Source organism: Bos javanicus, chromosome 1 (genome assembly GCF_032452875.1).
Source record: "Bos javanicus breed banteng chromosome 1, ARS-OSU_banteng_1.0, whole genome shotgun sequence".
Taxonomy (NCBI): domain Eukaryota; kingdom Metazoa; phylum Chordata; class Mammalia; order Artiodactyla; family Bovidae; genus Bos; species Bos javanicus.
This window is the reverse complement of record NC_083868.1, coordinates 150,238,671-150,248,044: the sequence shown is the minus strand read 5'-3', so window position 1 is coordinate 150,248,044 and position 9,374 is coordinate 150,238,671. Positions and strand designations below refer to the sequence as shown.

The 9,374-nt window shown below is 44.3% G+C and overlaps 1 non-coding gene across 1 annotated transcript; it reads left to right on the top strand.

Moving 5' to 3' along the window:
* Positions 1–2,827: 2,827 nt before the first annotated feature.
* LOC133255233 (small nucleolar RNA SNORA72) lies at positions 2,828–2,959 on the top strand. Its single transcript, XR_009738904.1, has one exon. It is a non-coding gene; the product is annotated as a small nucleolar RNA SNORA72 (small nucleolar RNA).
* The last annotated feature ends 6,415 nt before the right edge of the window (positions 2,960–9,374 follow it).

Sequence of the window (9,374 nt, the reverse complement as noted above, 5' to 3'; positions counted from 1 at the left end):
CATTTCTGTCCTTTATCGAGCCCATCTTTGCATGAAATGTTCCTTTGGTATCTCTAATTTTCTTGAAGAGATCTCTGGTCTTTCCTATTCTGTTGTTTTCCTCTATTTCCTTGCATTGATCGCTGAGGAAGGTTTTCTTATCTCTCCTTGCTATTCTTTGGAACTCTGGATTCAGATGCTTATATCTTTGCTTTTCTCCTTTGTTTTTTGCTTTTCACAGCTATTTGTAAAGTCTCCTCAGACAGGCATTTTGCTTTGTTGCATTTCTTTTCCATGGGGATGGTCTTGATCCCTGTCTCCTATACAATGTCACAAACCTCTGTCTATAGTTCATCAGGCACTCTGTCTATCGGGTCTAGTCCCTTAAATCTATTTCTCACTTCCACTATATAATCATAAGGGATTTGATTTAGCTCATACCTGAATGGGCTAGTGGTTTTCCCTACTTTCTTTAATTTAAGTCTGAATTTGGCAATAAGGAGTTCATGATCTGAGCCACAGTCAGCTCCCGGTCTTTTTTTTTTTTTTTTTGCTGACTGTATAGAGCTTCTCCATCTTTGGCTACAAAGAATATAATCAATCTGATTTCGGTGTTGACCATCTCGAGATGTCCATGTGTAGAGTCTTCTCTTGTGTTGTTGGAAGAGGGTGTTTGCTATGACCTCTTGGTATGACCTCTTGCTATGTTCTCTTGGCAAAACTCTATTAGCCTTTGCCCTGCTTCATTCCATATTCCAAGGCCAAATTTTCCAGGTGTTTCTTGACTTCCTACTTTTGCATTCCAGTCCCCTATAATGAAAAGGACATCTTTTTTGGGTGTTCGTTCTAAAAGGTCTTGTAGGTCTTCATAGAACCGTTCAACTTCAGTGTCTTCAGTGTTACTGGTTGGGGCATAGGCTTGGATTACTGTGATATTGAATGGTTTGCCTTGGAAATGAACAGAGATCATTTGTCGTTTTTGAGATTGCATCCAAGCACTGCATTTTAGACTCTTTTGTTGATCATGATAGCTACTCCATTTAGTCTAAGGGATTCCTGCCCGCAGTAGTAGATATAATGGTCATCTGAGTTAAATTCACCCATTCCAGTCCATTTTAGTTTGCTGATTCCTGGAATGTTGATGTTCACTCTTGGCATCTCCTGTTTGACCACTTCCAATTTGCCTCGATTCATGGACCTAACGTTCCAGGTTCCTATGCAATATTGCTCTTTACAGCATTGGACCTTGCTTCTATCACCAGTCACATCCACAACTGGGTATTGTTTTTGCTTTGGCTCCATCCCTTCATTCTTTCTGGAGTTATTTCTCCACTGATCTCCAGGAGCATATTGGGCACCTACCCACCTGGGGAGTTCCTCTTTCAGTATCCTATCATTTTGCCTTTTCATACTATTCATGGGGTTCTCAAGGCAAGAATACTGAAGTGGTTTGCCATTCCCTTCTCCAGTGGACCACATTCTGTCAGACCTCCCCACCATGACCCACCCTTCTTGGGTGGCCCCACACAGCATGGCTTAGTTTCATTGAGTTAGACAAGGCTGTGGTCCATGTGATTAGATTGACTAGTTTTCTGTGATTATGGTTTCAGTGTGTCTGCCCTCTGATGCCCTCTCACAAGAGGTATATATACCAAAAATCCCTCTAAATGGGAGAAGCCACAGCAGGTAAAGGAAAGACGACTCAACCCATTCCTTCTGGCCTTTCTTGGGAAGGTTTTTAGCTGCTCCCTGCATCCGTAAACCAATATTCAGTCCTGCTCAGCTTAGAGACATAGCCCACTAGGCTAGAGCTGGAGCATTCTATTCCAAGACCCTCTTGGGTGCACCAAATACAGGCCTGCCTCAGCTATTTTTTTTTTTTTTTTTTTTTTAGAAGTTGAAGGAATAGAGAAAAAGAGAAAGACTTGAAGTGGGAGTGTATGACATGATATGAGAGTCCCTTCAGCTGGACCAAACCAGATCAAATGGCAGGGCTGTGAGGGCCATAAAAGTCTCCAGGCAAGACAACGTGAACATGAGTCAGACACAGCCTTGGTCCCAGGTCTGCCCTGGTCACCGTGTGTAATCCCTTCTGTGTTTCATCCTTGTCGTGAAGGGAAGCCTTCTATTAAGTGCCTATCAGTTGATTTGAAAGCCTGTGACCTCAGGCATGCTCCCATTTCAGAGGTCCTGCCCAAGGGCCTATATAATCTTTGAAAACTCTATTCAACTTCTTTCCTGTCTTAGTACTGGTTTAATACTCAGTATCACAATTAAATAAAGAACAGAAAAGAAAAACACATCAGGGCAACCGACACAGGCAATTTAGTCAAATAAATGTGCTTTGTTTTGAGTTAACTCAATTGCAAATAAAATGAAACAAATAAGGGTTGAAACCTATATCTTAATTTAAAATGAAAAAACTGTTTTCAAGTGTCTTATTTGGCTCCCTGTGGTTACATGAAAATACTTCCCCCCAAATCACTCCTAACCCAGGTAAGAGAAGCCAGTACACTCACTTACTTACATCCTTTATTTGGTCATTAAAGCAAAAACAAAGCTAAAAGTGCATTGTTTATAACCTTTAAATATGCAACAGGGTATTGTAGCTTGTAGAAGCTACCCAAGAGTATGTGTACACTTACAAAATGAAATGGAAAGATCCTCACAAAGGCACATGCTTAATAATTCAAGTAGGTTGAATAGTTCTTCCCAGACATCAGCAGTTCCTTAAATCAGCACTCTAGTGTGGCTCTCCTAACTTCCAGGGCTTTGTAAATCCAAGATTACTGTGTGTGTGGCTGCAAGCTGCCTGTCACGCGTGAAGCATTAAAGAATACAATATTTGCTGTGAATATTCTCATGCTTCTGATTTTGTAATAGTCAGGGCAGGCCAAACATTCACTATATTAAGACCATGCTTGTGTCCCCGGACCTAGTTATTTCCGTCAGTCTGGCTTTATAAATGCGGATGATAAACCAAGTCTCATTTATACAGTGTATCTTATGTAGAAAAGATCTGTGACTTTAGGTATCTGGTCAACCTCAAGAAATACCAGCACAGCCAGTATAATAACGTCTTCAGATAGCCATTGCTAATTTGCTGGTGGCCAGTTGCCATTAAATGAGTTGTGAAATTATTGTGATTCAGTTTCTAAGTGACTCTGATACCATTAGAAGCATGCCAGCATGGACTGATGAAAATGTAAATTGCTCAAAAATTTTCTTTAGTAAGACTGACCAGGGCTTCCCAGGTGGTGCAGTGGTAAAGAATCCTGCCAGTGCAGAAGACATGTGTTTGACCCCCGATCTGGGAGGATTCCACATGCTGTAGAGAGACTAGTCTCTTGCACCACAGCTATTTAGTCTGTGCTCTGGAGCCCAGGAGCCAAAATTACTGAGCCCACGTGCTGTGACTGCAGAAGCCCATCCACCCTAGAGCCTGTGCTCTGCAACAAGAGGAGCCACTGTAATGAGACGCCCATCCAGCACGACTAGAGAAAAGTCCTCACAGCAACAAAGACCCAGCACAGTCAAATAAATAAATAAAAATTTCTTAAAAGGGCCAACCAGAACTTGCTTTTTCAAAAAAGCAGGTTTTGCAGACAGTCTTGATGAAACCAGATTCTGAGCCTCCCACTTATTAGTTGTCAGCAAATCATAAATCCTTAGGCCCCCATATCCTTACCTGTCAGATAAGTTCAGTAGGAGAAGACCCACCAAAGGTTTGTTCTGAGCAGGAATGCAGAGCAAAGCCTGGCACAGAAGAAATGCACAGTGGCTACTAGTCATTACCATTAAAAAAATCATGGGGTATATAGCCCCTTGGGTTCAGATGGGTGGGATATTGATGACTTTGTTTCACAAATGGCCTTGCTGGGAACCCAAGAACACAAGGCCCTGGAAATATGCACTGCCTCCCTCAGGCACACAGCCATGCACGCCAACTCACCTGCCTCTGGGCAGCCTGTGCAGAGAAGCTATGTCTGGGCCAATCAATCAGAATGGTGCACCGCAGGCTTGTATACAGTTACACACAGTCATAATACGGCAGGTCATCACTGTCGCTGTAACACTCTATAGATCTGTGAACCATCTTTCCTTTTCACAATTGTTATAATCCTCCTTAAAAGCTGAGGACAGACACCAGGACTTGAGCTTTAAACTTGCCCATCAAGAGCCCAGTGTTTTCCATTTGAAATGGGCAAGATGGCTCCCAGTCTTTTAGGTAAAGACTCGGTTTTTCAGACTCACACCCCGTGATTCTGCCACCTCTTGGTAGGCTGGTCTGATGTAGTCGCTGGAATGAAGGGCACTGGTCTCAGCTTCACCTTGGCACCTGTGCCAGGACTGACTGGTCATGTTCGTGGCCCTTGTCATTGGTGCTGTTTGCTAAGTGTGAGCCTCCTCCAGCTTGTTATCTGGTCCCCAGCCTCCGCTGACCCACAGCCTTCTGCTCTCTCTCCCTGTACAAGTCAGGGTACCAGGAGCAGAGCTGCCAGATCCCTGTCCAGCCCCAGATGCTGGTCCCACCCCTTAGGAGGCCATCTAAGCATCCTTCCAGCTCTCGCCCTGCATCGTTCACTCCTTCCTGGGACTTCAGCCTGGAAGGGAAGTGGCTTCTCCCTCTAAGTCCATCATCCTCCCCATCATCCTCCAGGAGGGGAGGGATGGGGATTCCTTCTCCCTCCCTAGCAGGGCATCCCCCAAACTTCCCCTCTTTCCTCTGTGAGCCAGTCCTTCAGGGCTCAACTCAGAAGCAGCCAGGGCATCCTCCATTCTCTGTGGAAGGTCCTCTATGATCCAAACCCATCAGGTGAGACTCTTGGAAGAGAGCCACCACACAAAATGACAATGATGAAAATCCATTGCTTTACTGTCCCATGACCACCATGTGTGTCATGGGACAGTAATGTGTGTGTGTGTGTGTGTGTAGGGTTGTTAAATAGTCACATTTCAACTTACAGTTTTCCATAGATTTCTGAATGTGAAAAGAAAAATAAATTTTAATATATTAAAGGTTCTCATCATAAGACCATAAGTTTCAACAATGTCTGATGTTAACAGATGTTAACTGGACATAATGTGATGATCATTTTACAATATATAGAAATGTTAGATGATTGCATTGTACACCTGAAACTAATATACTGTTGTATATTGATTATGTCTCAATTTAAAAAGAATAAAGAAGGAACCACAAATTAGAAGTCAGAGAAGGCCCTCTATAATATTTAATGTAAAGTGGAAGTGTGGGTCACTCAGTGGTTTCTGACTGTTTGCCACTCTGTAGACTGTATACTGCTAGGCTCCTCTGTCCATGGAACTCTCCAGGCAAGAAGGTTGGAGTGGGCGGCCATTCCCTTTTTCAGGGGATCTTCCTCACCCAGGGACTGAACCCAGATTTCCTGCATTGAAGGCAGATTTTTTACCATCTGAGCCACAAGGAAGCCCTTATTTGATGGCTAAGAGGCTACCAGATGAAGTAACTACTAAGGCTGGGCTGGAAGAAGCACAAGCTGGAATCAAGATTGCCGGGAGAAATATCAATCACCTCAGATATGCAGATGACACCATAGTTATGGCAGAAAGTGAAGAGGAACTAAAAAGCCTCTTGATGAAAGTGAAAGAGGAGAGTGAAAAAGTTGGCTTCAAGCTCAACATTCAGAAAACGAAGATCATGGCATCCGGTCCCACCACTTCATGGGAAATAGATGGGGAAACAGTGGAAACAGTGCCAGACTTTATTTTTGGGGGCTCCAAAATCACTGCAGATGGTGGATGCAGCCATGAGATTAAAAGATGCTTACTCCTTGGAAGGAAAGTTATGACCAACCTAGATAGCATATTAAAAAGCAGAGACATTACTTTGCCAACTAAGGTCCGTCTAGTCAAGGCTATGGTTTTTCCAGTAGTCATGTATGGATGTAAGAGTTGGACTGTGAAGAAAGCTGAGTGCTGAAGAATTGATGCTTTTGGACTGTGGTGTTGGAGAAGACTTGAGAGTCCCCTGGACTGCAAGGAGATCAAACCAGTCCATTCTAAAGGAGATCAGCCCTGTGTGTTCTTTAGAAGGAATGATGCTAAAGCTGAAACTCCAATACTTTGGCCACCTCCTGCAAAGAGTTGACTCATTGGAAAAGATTCTGATGCTGGGAGGGATTGGGGGCAGGAGGAGAAGGGGATGACAGAGGATGAGATGGCTGGATGGCATCACCGACTCAACGGACATGGGTTTGGGTGGACTCCGGGAGTTGGTGATGGATAGGGAGGCCTGGCGCGCTGGAATTCATGGGGTCACAAAGAGTTGGACACGACTGAGTGACTGAACTGAACTGAACTGAACTGAGGGAACTCTTTGCAGAAGGAAGTTTGAAGCAAGGCTGAAAAGGAAAGTAGAGACGGGGACCAGAGTCAGCAGGAAGAAAGAGCCTGTGAAAAATCCTTACAAAAACCTAAGGGGGTTGGGGCTGCAGCCGTGTGCTGAGAACTGAGACTAGCTGTTCAGGTAGGGCAGTGTGTGCCTGAGTGTGTCCATGTCAGCAGTGAGGCAGTGAGGATTTGGGGAACAGGACGTGGGATGGCAATGTGCTGGGGATGCAGAGGTCATGCTGGGGAAGTGGAGGTCAGGGCTCACAAGTTGTTGGCAGTGCTGGACAGCCAGGCAGAGCAGAGACACACACAACTTCAGTGCATTGGGCAGAAGAGAGTCCACACTGATAGATGCATGAGCAGGAACAAGAAGTCCATGGCTGAGGAAGGGTCTTCTAGTGCAGAATTTCCTCAGCAGTTCTCAGAGTGACTCCCCGGGGTCCTGTGGTTGAGAGGCAGAACCCACCCCCTGAGGGAGAATACACTGGGTGGGCAGGACCCTGGGCATATAACTCCCGCTGTAGCCAGACTATTCTGCTGCCTTCCCTGGTGGCATAAGAACCAAAATGAAGGCTTCATAGTGTGTGACGCCTTGACATCTGGTCAACCTGGGAGGGCCTTCAGCCATCGGTCCTGGTCTCCCTCCCCACTCTGCTCTCACAAATAATTTCTCCTGGTCAAGAGGAGACCACACCCAGATCTTGCTTATCCCTGAGTGGAGGGTAAGTTCCTGCCAGGCTGCAAAACCAGTCAAAGCAACCCATCACATCATGCTATGGGACCAGGGGGTCTCTTTAAAAGAAGGAGAAGGAGGAGAAGGAGATGATGAGTGCAAAATACTTTAGTCAGTGGCTCAGGTATTTAGAGTGGTGTTCCACAAATGACTTTGACCCCTTTCCTCTCTTGGGATACAGGTTTTGAACACAGTCACTATCCTATGGAGTCTTATTAAGCTGTAAATGGCTTGCATATATTACTGTATTACCCAGGTAATGCTAGTAGTAAAGAAGCTACCTGCTAATGTAGGAGACACAAGAAGCACAGGTTTGATTCCTGGGTTAGGAAGATCCCCTGGAGTAGGAAATGGCAACCCACTCCAGTATTCTTGTCTGGAAAATTCTATGGACAGAGGAGCCTGGCAGTCTACAGTCCATAGTGAGCAAAGAGTTGGGCATGACAGAGCACACAAACACACAATATTCTGTATACAGTGTCATAAACAACACTTTTTCAGAGAATAAGATAAAAGTTGCTACCATAAAAATTCTAATATTTTCTTTCTCCTTGTTGAGTCTTAAAAACACATGCATGTACTAATAGTCCAGATATCTCAGGAAAAAGATGCCTCCAGGATCTTAGCCATCATGATAGTATAATGTCATTCAATAGAGATTATCTCTGGTTCCAAGTTCACTTGGGAAGACAAATGGTTTTACTCAAAAGGACACCATTACCACAGCTGGATGGCAGTGCAAAGTCTTGACAAGGGCTTGCTGGTCAACCTCTCAGATGTTGGGCAATAAAATGACTAAAAGAATCACGAGGTCTGAAGAAGTAAGAGAGGCAAGTTTGGTAGTTATTTTTGCCCATTAATGTGCCTTCCCAAAGGCATTATTTTGCTCAGCATTGTAGACTTTTCTCTTACAGATGTCATAAATGTATCTAGCACAATCATAAAAATGTCACTGGGATCAAAGTGACTCAGTGTCCTCCTTCCTCATAGCTGAAATATGAGTCATATTGGATTATGACCCCTAAATTGTTTTTAAGGGAATACTCATGTAGAAAGTCCAGGCTAGGATGCTGCCTGAAGTTTTTATTCTTTTTCATCCTCCCACCAGCAAATCTATAGACCTACCAGCATCTCTATCAATCTCCCCTTCTTTCCTGGTACAGTGAACAAAACCGATAAATTCCTCTGCTTGTCTTCTGGGTCCTGTCTCTTGTTCTTTTCTCAGATATTCTACTGCTCACTATTCCTCTCTCTCCCTCTCTCTCTCCCACCCAGATACACTTATTCCTTCATACCAGATTATTCATGTCAGCACACAAACCTGATCTATCTTTAAAAGACATTTCTTGACCTCTTAGTCAACTCTGGCCAAAGCCTCTTCACTTTTTGCTACTGTTTACTGTGAAACAGGTTGTTAGACCCTGAATTTAGGCACCTAAACACCCCCACCTCCTGCCATCTCTTCCTTGTAGTCCTATCTGTCCTCTATTCTCACTGCTCTGCTCATGCGGTCTTGTCAAGGACCATGACCAGTGCATGTGGCACTTCTATGTCATCACCCCATCAGACCTCTTCAGCCATCATCACAAGACCTTTGCAGCCTTAGGCACAGTCCCTTCCTCCTTTACAGGACACATGCCTCCCTTGAGTTTCTAATAGTGTCCCTCCCACCCTTCTCCCCACCACTCTGGACTCCTTTTTGGTCACCTTTGCTCTCTTCTTCACTGTCCTACACAACCTCTGCCTATTACAATGTCTGTGAATGGACTTTAGTCCTGCTTCTCTGTCTACACTTCCCGCTTAGGTCTGCTTGGTTAGCCCCACATTTGTAAATAACACCTGTGTTCTTTCCAGTCCAAAAATGTACCATAAGTTCAGACTTCTCCTCTGAACCCCAAACTTATATAACTGATCTCCCATTTAGTACCTCCATTTAAATATCTTACAGGCTTCTAAAACATCAGTGACCAAAACAGAAGTCTGGTTTCCACCCTCCATGATCTGTTTCTCCATGAGTTTTCTGCACCACATTATATGATGTTGTTGCCCAATGGGTGATCAAGATGAAAACCTAGGTGGGCCCTCTGTGTCCTCCCACCCTCCACATTCAACCAGCCGTGAAGCTCTATGTGTTGTTTTCTTATTGCTGCTCTAACAAATTACCACAGTCTTGTGGCTTATACAATACAAATTTATCACCTTAACAGTCTTAAAAGCCACACGTCTGGCATGAATCTCCTTAGGCTAAAATCAAGGTATCAGCAGAATTATGGCCTTACTGGAGACTGCA